Consider the following 16,126-nt stretch of genomic DNA (forward strand, 5'->3'; position numbering starts at 1 on the left):
ACAATATGTTTTAATTGTTCTTTGTGATAAAGTTGTTTAAGCCGTTCCTCATTCTGCAAGACTGGACCCAGAAGAATGTTGCTCTGGCCCAAGGAAACCTTTTCCTCCTGAGAGGTTTCACAGATCCTACTGTGTGTCTCAGGATAACAGTCCTGGGAAAATAAGTCTGAGCTAACAACCTCTGAATCTAGATTGTGTAAACAAGCCCTCTGTGGAGATATGGCCTTTTCTTATCAGGGACACTTTACTTTCTTAATGCATAGTTAAGGGTTGTCTGGCTTCATTTATTATGGCCTCTATCCAAGGTCAGCAATTTATTCTAAGACTGGTTACGACTTATGCCAGTCTTAGCGGGCAGGTATGAGGACTCTTGCCTTCCTACTGTGTGATTTTCATCTGCACCTAAAGCTATTCCCCTCCATCTCAGCACACATACTGAATATCTGTCCAAAGAGTTCCAACAAAAAAGGCTGCAGATTTTCCCACCACCTCTTTTAGGTTCACCAGTTAATTCACAACTAGCTTGCATATGACCATAGACATTTGTATGCCATTTCATTTATTTGGCTCTTGTGGGTAAAAAAATAAATGGAACTTGGTCAACCGACAAATTACTAGGACCTCTGCCTCCACATTTGCTGTCCAGAAAGAACCCATAACAGCTCTAGTAATTAGGTAATTAAATTCATGAATGACAGGAGCACAGTGAGAAACTTCCAGCCTGTTATACTGCATCAGCTCTGAGCAACAAATAGCTTTTAATTTCTAAAAACAAAAGCCATGCAATGAAGACCAACTAAAGCATCAGAACATAGCATATAAGAAGTTGAGGTCACTTGATATTTTCATCAGACGGGCTATTAAAAACTTGGGTCGTGTAGGGAAGAGATATTTTGGTCTCTGATATTTAGCTCTCAAGTCTGTATCCAGTGGAGAATGTGCTATAGGCTCAAATAAATAAGGTGATGCTGGGTGAGCTCTTCAACTTGCACCTGTACAATATGAGCCTAGGTAGAGTTATAGCCCCCTAACTCCAGTGAAGTCAGTGGGCTGAGAAGAGTGTGACTGATTACGATGGCACTATTTGCTTTTTAGGATGGCACTGTTAGCCTCTCTAGTTCTAACAGGAATATACATTCCTTAAAAGACATGGAGGACAAATGTGGTGTGGAGGACCAAGGTGGCAGTCCTTATACTGAGAAAAGCAGCCTGAATAGCTAAATTTGGCTCAAGCTCATCAGGACTGGAAAGCACCAGGCTTGGCCATGGTGAGGATTTGAATGGAAGACCACCAAGAAAGACTTGGGTGATGAAAAGCAATGGGAAAACACCTCTGCTCATCTTTGGAGGTCCTCCATGAATCACTTTCAATTCAAACAGCACATTCATCTTATGTTAAGAACACTGGAGATTCTATTAAAATGACACACTAGCTAAAGAGTCAACAGAAGCCAGCTTGGTCAGTACTATCCATTGAAGTATTCCCCCCCCCCCCCCCAACTTGCAGACATCCTCACCTGAATTCATAAGAATATGTGCCAGTTTGGAAATGTACAGTACTTTCAGTTGTTGTTGTCAACAGGAAATGTTATCTCTAGCTAGGAATAAACCAAAGGTTAGTATCAACAGCTTTCTAATTTTTCCCAGTGAAGTTTCTATGCTTCTTATTTTTTGGAAGTTGCTGTAACACCTCCAGTGCTTTCTACAGGCCTCTGAGGTTTAGCAAATGAATTAGCAGCAACTAAAAAGAGGTATTTATAGAGAACTCTTCTTCGGTTTTGCCCAGAGGCAGTAATACAAACCATGCCAAGTTCTATCAGTCTGTGCACAGAGAAGCAGATGCTCACATGTGCTTAATTCTCCCGTGAAAGCCACTGGGATCTCAAAGTACTTAACTTTGGCTGAATTTCATCTATAATCTTCTCTAGAATGTAACCAAATATTTCTGGAAAACTTTCAGATTCCATAATATAATTAACACCTATTGTAATTTGAATTTCTCTTTTAAAAGGTAGATTTTAAAGTATCAGTGATTACAAATTGTTTCAACTACAGCTAGTTATTGTCCTGCATGCACCAGAAGTGACATAATTGCTTCGCTGGTGATCTGAGACGCTCTAGTAGTTGGGCAAAAACTCCATGGTAAAAGCCATTTTTTGCACAAAGGTTTTGCCAAATTGCCAGCAATCTAGTGACATTACTTCCAGTGCACACTAGAAGTGACATCACTACACCACCTGCGATTGTGACCTAGGCCTCCTTCTGCTACTAGTAACTCCCCCTGCGAGCCAACTGATTAGTAGTGGGGGTGGACAGGGCCTGAAGATGGGAAATATCCTGCCCCAACAAGAGCCTGGCAATCTAGATTTCACATATAACCAACATTATTCCCCAGTTCTTTCCACAGGGTATTTTCTACAAAGGGACAGGCATGTGCGGTTTCCTCATAGCAATAGGGCTTCCACATTGAACATTTCCTCACAGTTTCTCTGCTCCATGTTCCTCAGCAAGGGTCATTTCCTGCCTCTCTCCCACGTCACCAGAACTTTTCACTTTAAAAAAATGGCAATTTAATATTGTTATAGCGATATAATATTACTAGAGGCAAAGTCTGTTGTACCCAGGAATAAAATGGGCGCTAGGATGCACACCTGCACTGTGGCCTTCCTGGAGGCTGGCTACCTGGCAAAAGCTCCTGCCCACCTTGGGACCCACCTCCAAACCTCAAGGAACATTCCTGACCCAGGGGTCGCCAACCTCCAGCTGTGGCCTGGAAATCTCAGGGAATTGAACTATAGAGACCAGCTCCTCAGGAAAAAAATGGCTGTTTTGGAGGGGGGACTCTGCAACGAAAGCTCATCTCCAGGCTCTTGATGCAAGGGCTTGTTGGGAGGGAGGAACTCTGTGGCAGAGGTTGCAGGATGAGACAGCTTGGGATCTGGGGATTTGCTGGAATTGCAGGTCATCAGTCCCCCTGGAGAAAAGCCCTGACTTTGGATCCCATGAAGGTGCAAGGAAACCAGATCCAAGTGGGAAACAAAGAGAAATGCTGGGTGGCAGCATTTGCTAATAACAATAAATATCAAATAATTCATAAACTTGTCACAGTTTCTTCCTTTAAGGAAACTATTTAATTGATAGCAAAATTTGTTTACAGAACACCTTTCAATCGGTACATTCTTCAGTTCAGTTCAATATCAGAGTTTATCAAAAACAGTTGTATGTTACAATCAAACATGAAAAGATTGGTTGGCAAAGAACTTACAGAGGGTTTCTCAATTACTGCCTCTATGTCAGGTTTTCTCAACTTTTTTTTACCATTGAGAAACCCCTGAAATATTCTTCAGGCTTTGAGAAACCCCAGAAGTGGGATCTCCAATTCCCAGCTGGAGGCTAGCATCCCCACCACTGGTCATGGGTGTCAGCTTCCAGGTGGGACCTGGAGAACCCCTAGAATGAAAGCTCCTCTCCAGACAGCAGATGGGGACAGAGGACTGTGTTGCACTCTGTTCTACACACACACACACAGAGAGAGAGAGAGAGAGAGAGAGAGAGAGAGAGAGAGAGAGAGAGAGAGAGAGAGGACAAAAGCATTCCTCTCTTCTCAAATAGCAAACCTAATTAACCACACAATCACCTCTCCATGTAGGAAATACCTGAGTGTCTCCCTCCTTGTAATGCTCTGAGAAGCCATTGGCCAGCAGGTCCAAATATAAAGGGAAAATGTCCCATAACAGTCAATGAGCAAGTAAAAAAAAATTGCACCATCCTCTTGCAACAGCTTCTTCTGCCTGTGTTCTTGCTAAAATTTGTACAGCTTGATGTAGTGGTTAAGAGGCGTGGCCTCTGATGTGTGAGCTGCATTTGATTCCCTGCTCCACCACATGCTTGGGCTAGTCACAGTCCTGTTAGAAACTGTTCTCACAGAGCAGTTTATCTCCCCCCCCCCTAGAAGGCACACAGAGGCTATACCAGGAGGTGGGTTGCTCCCTTCTCCATGTCCTACAAATTGATAGAGCCCAGGAAAACTTACTGGCAGCAGGGCATGCTCTGAGGTCAGCTTCACTTTCACCCAACATACTTCTGAAACTGGCAGGAAATTGGAGTCAATGAGCTGATCCCTTCCTAGCCTTTCCTGGCTGAGAGCTCCATCGTGGTTGGGGCTAAACTATCCTGGCTGAGGGCCATGACTTACTCATGTGTAAACTTTCCCAGGGTAGGGGCCATGACTTATGTATGAGTAAACATTCCCAAGATAGAGGCTTTTCCTTGCTGTCTGCATGCAATTTGTCCTAATTGGCCCTCATTGGCAGAGTGCAATTTGAACTGATTGGCCCTCATTGGCAGAGTGCTTCTAATGGCAGGATACCCTAAGGTATGGCCAATCAGGTAGGGAGTGAACACAAGTTCAACTTTTTAGTGATAACAATGTGTAACAGTTTCTCTGAATTCCTAGCTTTCTTTTTTAAAGAAGTTGCTAGACTCTTTTGTTGCAAAGATATGACTTCCTCATTCTGTCACCACATCAAAAGGTTCTAAAGTCTGCTGGTAAAGGTTAATACCATCTGTGAGTTCCCAGTCTCCCAGATTCACTCTAACTCCTATGGTGTCAAAAGCAGTATCCTTTTGTATAAGACCAGGGAAACCATCAAAGCTAATTTTCCTGTTTAACTGGGCAAGGATTCTTCTTTTCTTCCAAAATGATCTCCCTAGAAGATTCTTTGGCCTGATTGGGAGTCCCATTTCACTACACCAAATCACTCTGCCAAAGATTATCCCCAGTTCTCCTGTTTGGTTAGAACTCGTTGCAGCTTAGGGTGAATCCAGGATGCTTAGTCAAAACCATGGGCCATTCCACACAATGGTCAATTTCGCTAAGTCTGAGTGCTATTGAAAAGTGCTGGGAGCAAAAGCGGCAGTTCTCGGTAATGCACACAGCTGGTTCAATCGAAAAAAAGGCTCTCCCACTAGCGCTGTTCTCGTAACGCACAAGTTTCCAGTCTCGCTGAAATCGAAACAAAGGAGGCGATATTTTTCCACGCTTCGTCCCTCCCCTGGTCGTCAATCAAACAGAGCAGCCAATAAACTGTTGTGTTCGTGTTTCCCTTTAAAAGCTGTTTTTTAAAAACACGAAAACACCAGTAGCAACGCATATTCGTTCATTCAATGTATCAGAAAGACCTTTTTCACTGGCTTAGGAGCTGGTGCTTACTCGTTTACATGCTCTGAAAGTTAAAAAAAAAATCCCCCACCCCCAGTGCTATTTCTGGCTAAAATTACGGGCAGTGTCGAACAAACAATTGTTTGTGGGGGATTTCAGCCAAAGAAGCATCGCTTGTTTGTTGCTTTGGCCAGTTTAAGGGGGAAAAATTGGCGATCGCAACATCAGAAACTTGGGTGCAAGAGATTAGGCAGGGACATTCTTGCTACCGCTGTATTGAGAATACACATGTCTTTTCCAGATGTGTTGCAGGTTGTTCTCAAGAGTCTAGTGTTTTTTTTTTAGGGGGAATCCATTTTTGTGGATTCCCCAAAAATTGCTACAATGAAGCAATTTTTGCGGGAGTGTTGCAGGAGTGTTGCAGATTGTGTACGACGTCATGAATAATGAAGAATAAATAGCATTATACAATGGTAACACTTCAGCAACATTAATGCTGTGCGGAATGGCCCCATGTTTTCTCACTAAAAATCTCCTCAGAGTAGATATTTGACAGCTAAGGCACAGAATGGTCTTTTCTTAATGAAGGTCTCTTTCATAAACAAAGTTCGCTGGGCACACCATTCTATTAGGAATTGTCTCTTAGCAGTTGCTGACAAATTAGAGTGCTTGTAGCAGCTTGTCACTCAAACCCTCTTGCTGTGTGAAGAATATAGAGGAAAAGTCAGGAAAGCCACAGGTGGTACAGGAATTCACTATGATTCTGAGGGGAAACAGACGCCTAGGTTCAGTTCTGGTTTAGAATACTAATAGAATTGCAACAAGCAGTGGGACTATCCTAGGTACATGATCTAGCCCCCAAAAAATTTTAGTGGGAAAGATTTTAAACACATGAAATCAATGAAATTTTAAAGCACTCAGTTTTATATTTAATCATTTAGTTATTCATATTTACAGTTAGAGGATGCTGAAGAAGACTGGAAAACTTTTTCAAGTAGGTAGCCATGTTGGTCTGAAGTATCACAACAAAATCAGAGTCCAGTAGCACCTTTAAGACCAACAAAGCTTTATTCAAGGCGTGAGCTTTCGAGTGTAAGCACTCTTTGTCAGACTATGAACTTCCATCATGACAGTGGGAATATAAAGCAAAAGTTAATTCTGTTAAATTAGTAAATTGTGTCACACATCCAAATACAGCCATATGATAATTCTTTGCTAAAGTATCTAACATAGACAATCTCTAACGTAGACAGTTTTATTTCTCCAATGTTTTTGTGAACAACTGAATTCAAGGGGATTGATTGGCTGTTTTAGCAAAGAATTACCATTTGGCATCATATGGCTGAATTTGGATGTTGTGGCAAGTTTACTAATTTAATTTTACTAATTTAAAGCTTTTGCTTTATATTCTGTTATGATGGTAGTTCATTAGTTATGTTATGTTATGTTGTTTGTTATGTTATGTTACGTTATGTTATGATGGTAGTTCATTAGTCTGAGGAAGACTGCATGCACTCGAAAGCTCACGCCTTGAATAAATCTTTGTTGGTCTTAAAGGTGCTATTGGACTCTGATTTTGTTGGAAAGCTTTTTGTGAGCTATATGACACCTGCCCTGAGTTTCCACTGCTATTTTGCTTCAGTAATTCAGCCTGGGCATAGTCAAACATAATAGTTAAAACATAATATACCATCAAATGTGTTTTAAATGACCATTAGACGTTCTACAGGTCATAAGATGCAAAACAACAACTGCTGCTAAAAAATAAAATGCAACACAAGCAGGGCTACAGAAGACCTGACGGACAAAATGAGCTTTCACCAGTACTTAGTGCTGTCAAGGGACTCCACTTGGCACACCTCTCTGAAAGGGAATTCCACAATCTATGACTACGACTAGGAAAAAATACATACTCTTCTTTGGTGAACAGCAGCTTCTTTGTAGAATGATGGCAGTATCCAAAACAAAACAAAATTTTCAAGGCTCTGTCCACTTAGGGTTTTAAACGCCAAACACAATGTCTTCATTATATCCTGGAAACAAATAGGAAGACCCCCCCCCCCACACACACACACACATGAAGACTCAGATTGGAATATGCTCTAAGATCAGCTCCAGGGTCAAAACAGAGCTGTCACTAAAACCAGTGGCAACTTCCAAACTGTGTTCATGGGTAGGATGTCTTACAGTGGAAAGACAAGAAATGTACTACCATCAGAATCACTCTTTGCTCCTTAGAAGTTTCACTAGTGGTCTGATCCTATTTTTTACAGATCTCTGCAAGAATTCATATACCTTCAAGAATTCAATTCTTTACGGGACATGTTTAATTTTGTATTGTAGCTACACTGCAAACAGTTTTCTCCTCCCCTTTTTTTCCAACTTGGATGGATACCAAATTTCCAAGTCTGCAAGCAGGCACGATCACATACTGTGTGACCTTAACAAGATTTATGACATGGTTTATTAACTCTCTAAATTGGTTCCATAAATCTGGAGTGCCCTATTGCTACTTTATATGAATAAAGTGTCTTTGATCTCTGCACAAAGGAATAGAAACATACTAATCAGTAGCTTTTCATAAAATTCCTGGCACAAATAATGCCCACATCTGTATGCAATACAGTAATAATAATAATAATAATAATAATAATAATAATAATAATAATAATAATAATAATAATAATAAGTCTGCTCCTCCTTGCAAGCAGGCATTTTGGAGTGGGGGCTTCTCTCTCTCTCTCCTTTTTTATTTCTAAGGTGTTATCAAATAGGCATGATAGTTCTTACTTCCATTGGGATACAATTGTATTCTGCATTTTAAGTTTAAGTTTCAAACTTCATATCTAATCTGTTTTGACTACATTTGTTCCATTCTTACTACATATTCAACATTACATATTTCTGCCACTTCTACATATTCATTAAAACCTTTAACAGATAAATAATGTATCAAGGTGCACAGAAAGGTTATTTTACATCTCATATCAAAACCCCATTTGTATTCAAGATGTTACATCTAAAACAGATTTTAATTCTACCTCTATTTCATTACCATACTTCTGTATGTAATATTTTAGACTGCTTCTCATTTTATGTTTTTCACTTATTTATTAGATTTGTAGGCTGTCCCTCTCTGACAATAGCTTTGGGGCAAGTAACAACATTTAAAACCCATACATAAAATAATTTAAACCCATTAGCACTTTATTTCTGGGTCCAAGTCAAACCACTGGTATCCTTATCCATTGTTGTTCCTCTATATATGTATGAAACAGCCTAGGGGGTGGGACGTGTCTGGCTGTCCAAGCTAGAATAGGGCCAATCAGGGTGCAGCCAGCTTTGCCCTGATTGGCACTGCCCCTGCAGCTCCCGCCCTCCATCCCTGGACTGTAGCCTCTTTGCTTTCAAATGCCTCAGTGCCTGGAGCCAGCAGCAGGTAAAGGGAGAGAGCCCTGGACAAAGGGTCGTGGTGGAGGGCTTGCTAACAAGGGCCTCTTGGCCTGCTAGGCTGGGCCTGCTGATGAGAGCCTTCCGGCCTGCTGCCTGGCTGCTAAGGAGCTCTGTCCCAGCCCTGCTAACGAGCTGCCCAGCTCCCGCCTGCCCCACTTGATCTGGACGCGAGCTGCATCCCAAAAACAACTTAAGATGACTGGCCAGGGGAGGGGGCCCTTTCAAGGTCCGTTCTTAGGAACGGGGTTTGAAGCTAGTTATAATTATAATACCAGAATTCTGCACATGGGTATTGCAGAATGAGTAGTTCAGCACACCAGCTGAGTGGCATAACTCTAAATAAAATCATGTCTCCCGGCCCCTCCTCACTTTTCCTGTCGTATTGATCTTCTCTGCTGCCATTTTGTGCTTCTCCCCCTCCACAAGTGCTGCTGATGATGGCAAAAGAGAGCAATGCAGTTTACATGGGACTCTCTTCTGCCTGTCACTCAAGCCAGGCGGCCAATTCCATTTCTCCTTGCTTTGAAGGGCTCCTGCAATGCCTGCTAATTTATTTTTTAAAAAACAGTAGTTCTTTGTTGAAATGCCTATGCATCTAATCATAGATGCATAGTGCTTCTTTATTGCCACCGCTTATGGAATGATGAGGCTTGCTTCTTTTAAAAATAAATATTGTTCCTGATTTTGGGGGGAGGGAGCTTAGAGAGGCATGCTTTGTGCTACAACTTTAGGGATTTTTTTAACCTTCGCCTGCATGATTTAACAACTTTGATTTAACAACTATTCGTTGTTTCAGGCAGTTCACTTGAAAAAAAAACTCAATTCTCCACCAAATGCAATGTACTATTGCCCAGCAGCAGAACCCAGTCCCAGCAGAACCTAGTGCCAATGTGGCAAATGCAAGCTTAATAGCACTGATATCAAACATGGAATCACAATCCAAGTGAGAGGGAGGAGTGTTGCAAGGACCGTAGAACCAGTTATATAGTGCCCAGCAGCACAACCCAGTGCCAAGCCAACCTACCAGTGCCATTGTGGCAATGCCAACTCTCCTGCTCAGAGGACAAAATCACAATCAGAGCAAGGGGGAGGGAGTTGCAAGGACAGCAGAGCAATAGTGCAACAGTGCAACAGTGCCGGCCCGAGGAACACAACTCAGTACCAATGTGGCAGCAGTGCAAACATGTTTTTTTCCCCTTCCAATGGCAATAGGAAACACAGAGAAACCTTATGCACCATTTTTCCAGGGAAGGCCTCAGAACGTGATAAGGAGAGGATTGTGTCTTCCCTGATCCTCCTCTCTCAGCAGGAGCCGTACACACCAACCATGACTGCCTCAGTGGAAGAGACTTAACTGAGGTGCTGCAGCTGCCCTTCATCACAGGCTCCCCTTCTCCCACCCCTGCAAAGAAGAATGTTTCACAGCAAATTAGCTTCATTATTTATGGTGCTCTTGCAGGTTCTGCTGGTTTCTGTTTGGAACACAGGTCTCACTATCTTTCTCTACCCTTTCATCTCCATGAAGCTGAACAGTTTTTGTGCTGCTGCTTTAATTTCAGCATGCCATTTTGCCTTGGAGAGGGTGGCTGGTGACTCAGTGAGTGAAGCTGAGCACACCCCCATCAACATCACCCTGTGCTGCATTCCTACCAGGGCTCTGTAGAGGTATTTTGGTATAGGTGGATTCAGAATAGCAGTGATGAGACTGGTGGGACATTTCAGTGTCAATCCAACAGGTTTATGGCCCTGCCACCTCTTTCTAGACAAATTTAATTTTGGGAAGAGAGTTTTGCCCCAGCACAGACTGAGACAAGATGCAGGCACAGGTATGTGCTCACTTCAGTTACCTGAAGGATTGAGTAGCTGAACATTGGCAAGTTGACCTTCAGGAAGACCAACTATTCAACTGTCCCGGGGAGCAGGTATGAGTGATGTGGTTTGATAATGTTGCCGTATGATCATCAGAGGTCAGAGAGGGGCCTTGGGCCATGACAGAAGAGGTCCAGCCAGACGACTTCCTTCATGGCCCAGTAACTGAGCAGACTGGTAGCCCACAACTCATACTGGACTCTGCAAGGTACTCCCTCATCATTGTAGCCACTGCGTCCTGTCTCATGCGCCTCCTGCTCCCAGAGGGGCCAAGGATCCACCCAGTGAATAGCATCTAGTCAGAAAAAGTTTAATAAAGAGCCTTATTTTTTTTTTAATGATTTGGTATTCCAACTCGATAGTTTTTAAAACCATAGTCAGGTTTCAGCATAGGAAATCACTAGTTCTAAAGAAAACCTGAAAACAAAAAAGGGAGAGAAAATAAAAACTGAAGCAAGGGTAGGTTATGCTCTTTTGAAAGACAAAAACCTATTTTGGGGATAGGAGGGCTCATAACGACTCAGTTAGCTTCAGTTTGCAGTGCAGATAGTTGCAGTGTACTCCCTCATCTCCCGTGTTAGGCAGCACCTCCCCTCCCCCATGGCTATGACCACAATGATTTGTGAGATGGTATTAGAACAAGCCTGATTTCCTTTAAGGAAATGCAGGAGCTCCCTCCTGAAAACTCAAAATCTACAGGACAACCTATAAGGAAATTTGTCTAAAAGTTCCTGCCTTCACTAAAGCACAGAGCTCTGCATGCTGCTTTTAAAATGTTAGTCAAGGCTATTATAGCACTGTTTTGAAGACACACACAACCTTACCTCTTTTAATATCATCCTAACATTGGCCTAGTTAGGGAGGAACTAAAGCCCTAGGCTGAAATTTAAAAGTTAAACAATTACTAAAACAGACCCTTATTACTAACAGCCTATTTAGCAGCACCTAAGTATCGTACTCAATAGCCCTTGAAAATAGAATCACACACCTGGAACACAGAACAGTGAGTGTCAATATCTCCTCCTCCAGTAAACCGACCTTCTAGAAATTATAGGGAAGCAATACCCCGAGGAGGAAGTGCTGCAGGAAAAGGTGGGGAAAAGGTTTTAAGACAGAAGAGAAAGCAAAATGCCCTTCCACACACACCAGACTAATCTACGACTTGATCTGATTTGGCTATATATCAGCATTTGCTGGCAGGAGCTCATGGGAATTGTAGTCCATGAACATGTGGAGGACCACAGGTTGACTACCCCTGCCTTAAGGCACTAAGCGCTTCCTAAGGTGCTTTTGCCACTGGGCTGCAGAGATGCCCCTTCTCCTTTCCTCCTGTTGCCCTGGAAACCAGAATAAAAAGTAGGAAAGAGCTCTAGAGGAGAGAACTTTAAACCTCTCTGCCAGCAGCTATTCAGTATAGCCACATATACTGGGGTGGGGTGGGGATAGCTTTATTTGGGATCATTAATACTGGTAGCCAGTCTAATCTCTAATCTGTATTTGGCTTTAAAAATACCCAGAAAATACCAATAAAGTATTTTTCGTGCACTCATCTAGTACTGGCTTTTAAAGTCATATAGGGGTGCCAAATTCATTTGTTACAAGGGCTGAATCTGGAATAAATGTCACTTTGTCATGCTGGGCTATATGTGCCATAAAATGTAATGCCAGGGGCCAGAGATCATTTAGCCCTGACTGTGACCCACACCCCTCCTCGGCACCTAATTGACCCCCCCCCCCCTTTGCTCACTGTGCACAAGAAGCTTTGCACAGCACAGAATGCTATGGCCTGACAATCACGGTGTTTTAAAACTTAACACATTTCAGAAACCTTTGATGAGCTGGAGCATAAAGTGCCACATTCCATTGCCACAGGTGCAGCAGCCAAAGAGAGGTGGCCAAGTGGCCTCAACCAGGGGCCCCAGCAAAGCCCTCCCTTAAAGAAATTACTACAATCAACATGCTTTGGGGGGGGGGGGTTAGATTGTTCCTCCCTCAGCAACAAGGCTGAACCACAAGGGGATCTGTGATGCTCCCCAGCCCCACAAGCCATTTTCAAACACTGCCACTCTCCAAAGATGCCAGCTCCACTTCCGTTGTCCACAGTTTGGCCACCCCTGCCATAAACAAATAGTTTTGGACCAGGGTCTATGAAAGACTGCTTCATAAATCTGAACTTGCCCATGATTGATTATCATCTCGTGCCGCCCTTCTCTACTTGCCTGCCCTGGGTGAAACTGGTTAACATAAGGAAGGCTGCTTTTTCAGCTATGGCTCTTCTTGAGTACTCTAGGAGTAGTATAGAATGTGAGTGTTGCATAGAGAATACTGAATGGGATACTTGCCTTTTGAAGCTGTAAATAGTTCTCTCCGTCTCTCCACACACAACAAACACCCATATAGACAACTGAATGTACCTGCATTCACATGGAAGTACCTACAGCATCCAACCTCCCTGGCAGCAGAAGTCTAGCTGGGCAGGAAATGTCATTGTTCTCTCTTTAAAAGCCTTGACAGTGAGATCACAGTCATGCCTCAAAAAAGTCTCCTGCTGTTCCATCTTGCACATGTCTTCTCCAGCAGCTCTGCTGAGTCCTTTCCAAATAGGATGAGCTTATTGCTTGCAGAGTCCCTTCACCCCCTTAAGAAAAGCCTGTTTAGGTTTTCGTTGGTGCTGTGTGCGATGGGAGAATGGAAAAGCTGAATTTCCCACCCAATAGTAGAAGGCTGCGTGATTTCAGCAGCCTCTGATTGGCAGGAATCAATCCGCAGAGTGGCATAAATCCACTGAGCAGTGCTTCAAAAACCTTGTCCAAACTCCCATGTGAGGGAACGTTCCCTGTAACCAAATGGACTTTGCCAAATGTTTATCAAAATCTTCCACTAGAAGGATGAGGCTCTGAAGCATCCTCAGGAAAAAGGCCATTGCCCAATTGCCCTTCTGATTCCAAAGTGTTACATAATAGCACAATCTGTCACTTTGAACCTGATGCCTGTTACATCCTGTCCTACAGTCTGTGATGGTAGGAAGCTACTGTTCTCTACCTTCTCTATGGAAAGTATTTTTCAAGTGTTATGTTATGCATCAGCCCTTTTTCTCATGGCTAAATATTCCCTCCAAAAGACATGGGGCAAAAGGAAGAAAAGGCTAAGTAAATGAGGGCAAAGTAGTGCATTTTGCCCATAAGTCATTGATTTCTCTGAACACTTTGTTTTTAAACTCTGGATTGTCAGCCTCTATGGCAGTGGTTCTCAATCTTCCTAATGCTGCAACCCGTAAATACAGTTCCTCGTGTATAGTTCCCCAACCATAAAATTATGCAAGTGTTCTTTCACAGAAATTAAACCGAAACTGACCAATGGTGTGAAGATCCATTGTTCATGATTGTATATAAATTGTTTTTTTCCAGGGTTTCTCAGTTCAGTTCTGCCTATTGTCCCACCATGCTGATCTCACTCTTTTCCGCTGCTCCAGAGAGACAAACACTCTATTTTGATCTACCCTGCAGGGCTCTTGTGTGGATGGTGCCCCCCGGCCAAGCTACTTGCCCTACCATGACCCCTGTGAAAGGGCCGTTCGACCCCCACAAAGGGGTCCCGACCCCAGGTTGAGAACCACTGCTCTATGGTGTCTAAAGTAATCACAGGAAATTTCCATATACCAAATCAGAACATAGGTCCATCAAGTTTACTATTGTCTACTCTGGTTGGCAATGTCTTAGCCACTACCTGATGTTTTTAGTTGGAGATGCCAAGGATTGAACCTGGGACCTTCTACATGCTGGGTGGATGCTCTACAATTGAGCCATGCTCCCTCCCAAAAGGTTCTGGCTTAGCACAAAGTCTGCCTTGTACTGTGTCAGACCACTGGCCCATCAAGTTCAGTGAGCTTGAATCGGACTGGCAGAAGTCTTTCACATTACCTGCTACCTGATCCTTTAAACAGAAGATGCCAGGAATTGGACCAAGGACCTTTTGCATGCAAAGGCTGCACCACTAAGCCATGGCCCCTCCCTAAAAGGAATTTACTGCAGTGAAGAATGCAATGCAAATGACTCAAATGAACAACAAAGCTACTAACTAAAATTTGAACACACAGAAAAACTGCCTTATATTAAATTAGTCCATCAATCCATCATGGGCAGTACTGCCTACTCAGACTGGCATCTGCTTTCCAGGGTCTCAGGTAGAGGTCTTTCACATCACTTACAACCTGATTCTTTTAATTGGGGTTTGGTCCTGGGACTTTCTGCAGGTGAAGCAGAGGCTCTTCTTCTAAGCCACAGACCCTTCCAGTTTGCACAGCATGGATGAGGGTAAGTCCATAAATCCTATTGTGGCCAGAGGAAAAGTGTTAATAGAACTCTCCCTTTACAATCAAGAGTTTTACCTTGCAGTGTATATGTGTTAGCAACGGAAATCAGAGTAACCTCTATTGAAATCTGGGGATTTATTTCTGAGCATATATGTTTAAAATCCTCTGGCTGATATATAGCCACAGGCCTTCTTATATTTCATAATTTTTATTGAATGCAGAGCTAGCAAAACAACTGCCTAGGAGATAAAAGCAAAATACTAGGGGGGGGGGGGAAGCCAAGAGAAAGAGTTAAAAATCACAATCAAGATGTGTTTTTCTAAAGTTGGCAGCCTTACAGTAAAATCTTGAAAGGAATTGACCCTTCTCAGCCCACTGACTTCAAAAAGCTTAGAAGGGTGTAACTTTGTACAGGATTACACTGTTAGTCATTCAGGTGACTGTTGGTTTATTGAAAGAAGCAGCTGAGAATTCTGGCTACCTCAACCTTGTTTGCTGTCTTAATGAAGAGCTGCTTCTTTGGGGAAAACTATTTTAAAGATCAAGAATTTTTGCTGACCCATGTCCCATCTGAGTTACTTCATTTATCAAGTGTGATAACTTTGGTCGGGAGGTTTTCTGATAATATATCTGTATCATGGTGCTGTTAGGGTCTGCAGTCTTGCTGGTATGCTGTATAGGAACAGTTTGCTTGTGCTCCACCAAGATAATTGGGAAATCTATCTGTCTCTCCACTTTGGCTTGAATAGTTCTTGCTTGCGGATGTTGAGCATTGCGGATATGTGTGACAGAAAAACCAACAATGTTCAACACAAAAGGAAATGTGTGACAATGGAAATGATAAAAAGGGGAAGAAAGCAAGAGCGGTTGGCATGTTTATAAAGTTTGATGTCCTTAAAAGCATGTAGAGGAATAAAGAAAAAGTGTTCAGTGGGGCCTTCCTAATGACCTCTTTGGCATCCATACAGTAAGTGTGAGAAAAAGGGATAAGACAAGGAGAATAAAGACTGTGATTTTATTTTCCTGGACAGAAACAGACCGTGTTAGCATAGTGGGCATGTCTCACACACCATGTACCATGTAATATGGGTGCTTTAGTCAGAGGTCCATGCATACAACTTCCCAATTTATGTGATTCCCAACATAAAAAGGGAAGGACAGATCACACGAATTAGGCTTTTCATGTTTATGGGCATCCATGTGGAATGCCCACAACACATGATATTTTAGATAGGTGGTGAGGGAAATGTTCCTGCTTTTCCACTGCATAAAAACTATCATTGCACAGATACTCATTTGAGGTGGGACCTGTTTTTTCATCTAGATCTACT

The sequence above is a fragment of the Paroedura picta genome, chromosome 2, assembly GCF_049243985.1.
Source record: "Paroedura picta isolate Pp20150507F chromosome 2, Ppicta_v3.0, whole genome shotgun sequence".
Classification (NCBI taxonomy): domain Eukaryota; kingdom Metazoa; phylum Chordata; class Lepidosauria; order Squamata; family Gekkonidae; genus Paroedura; species Paroedura picta.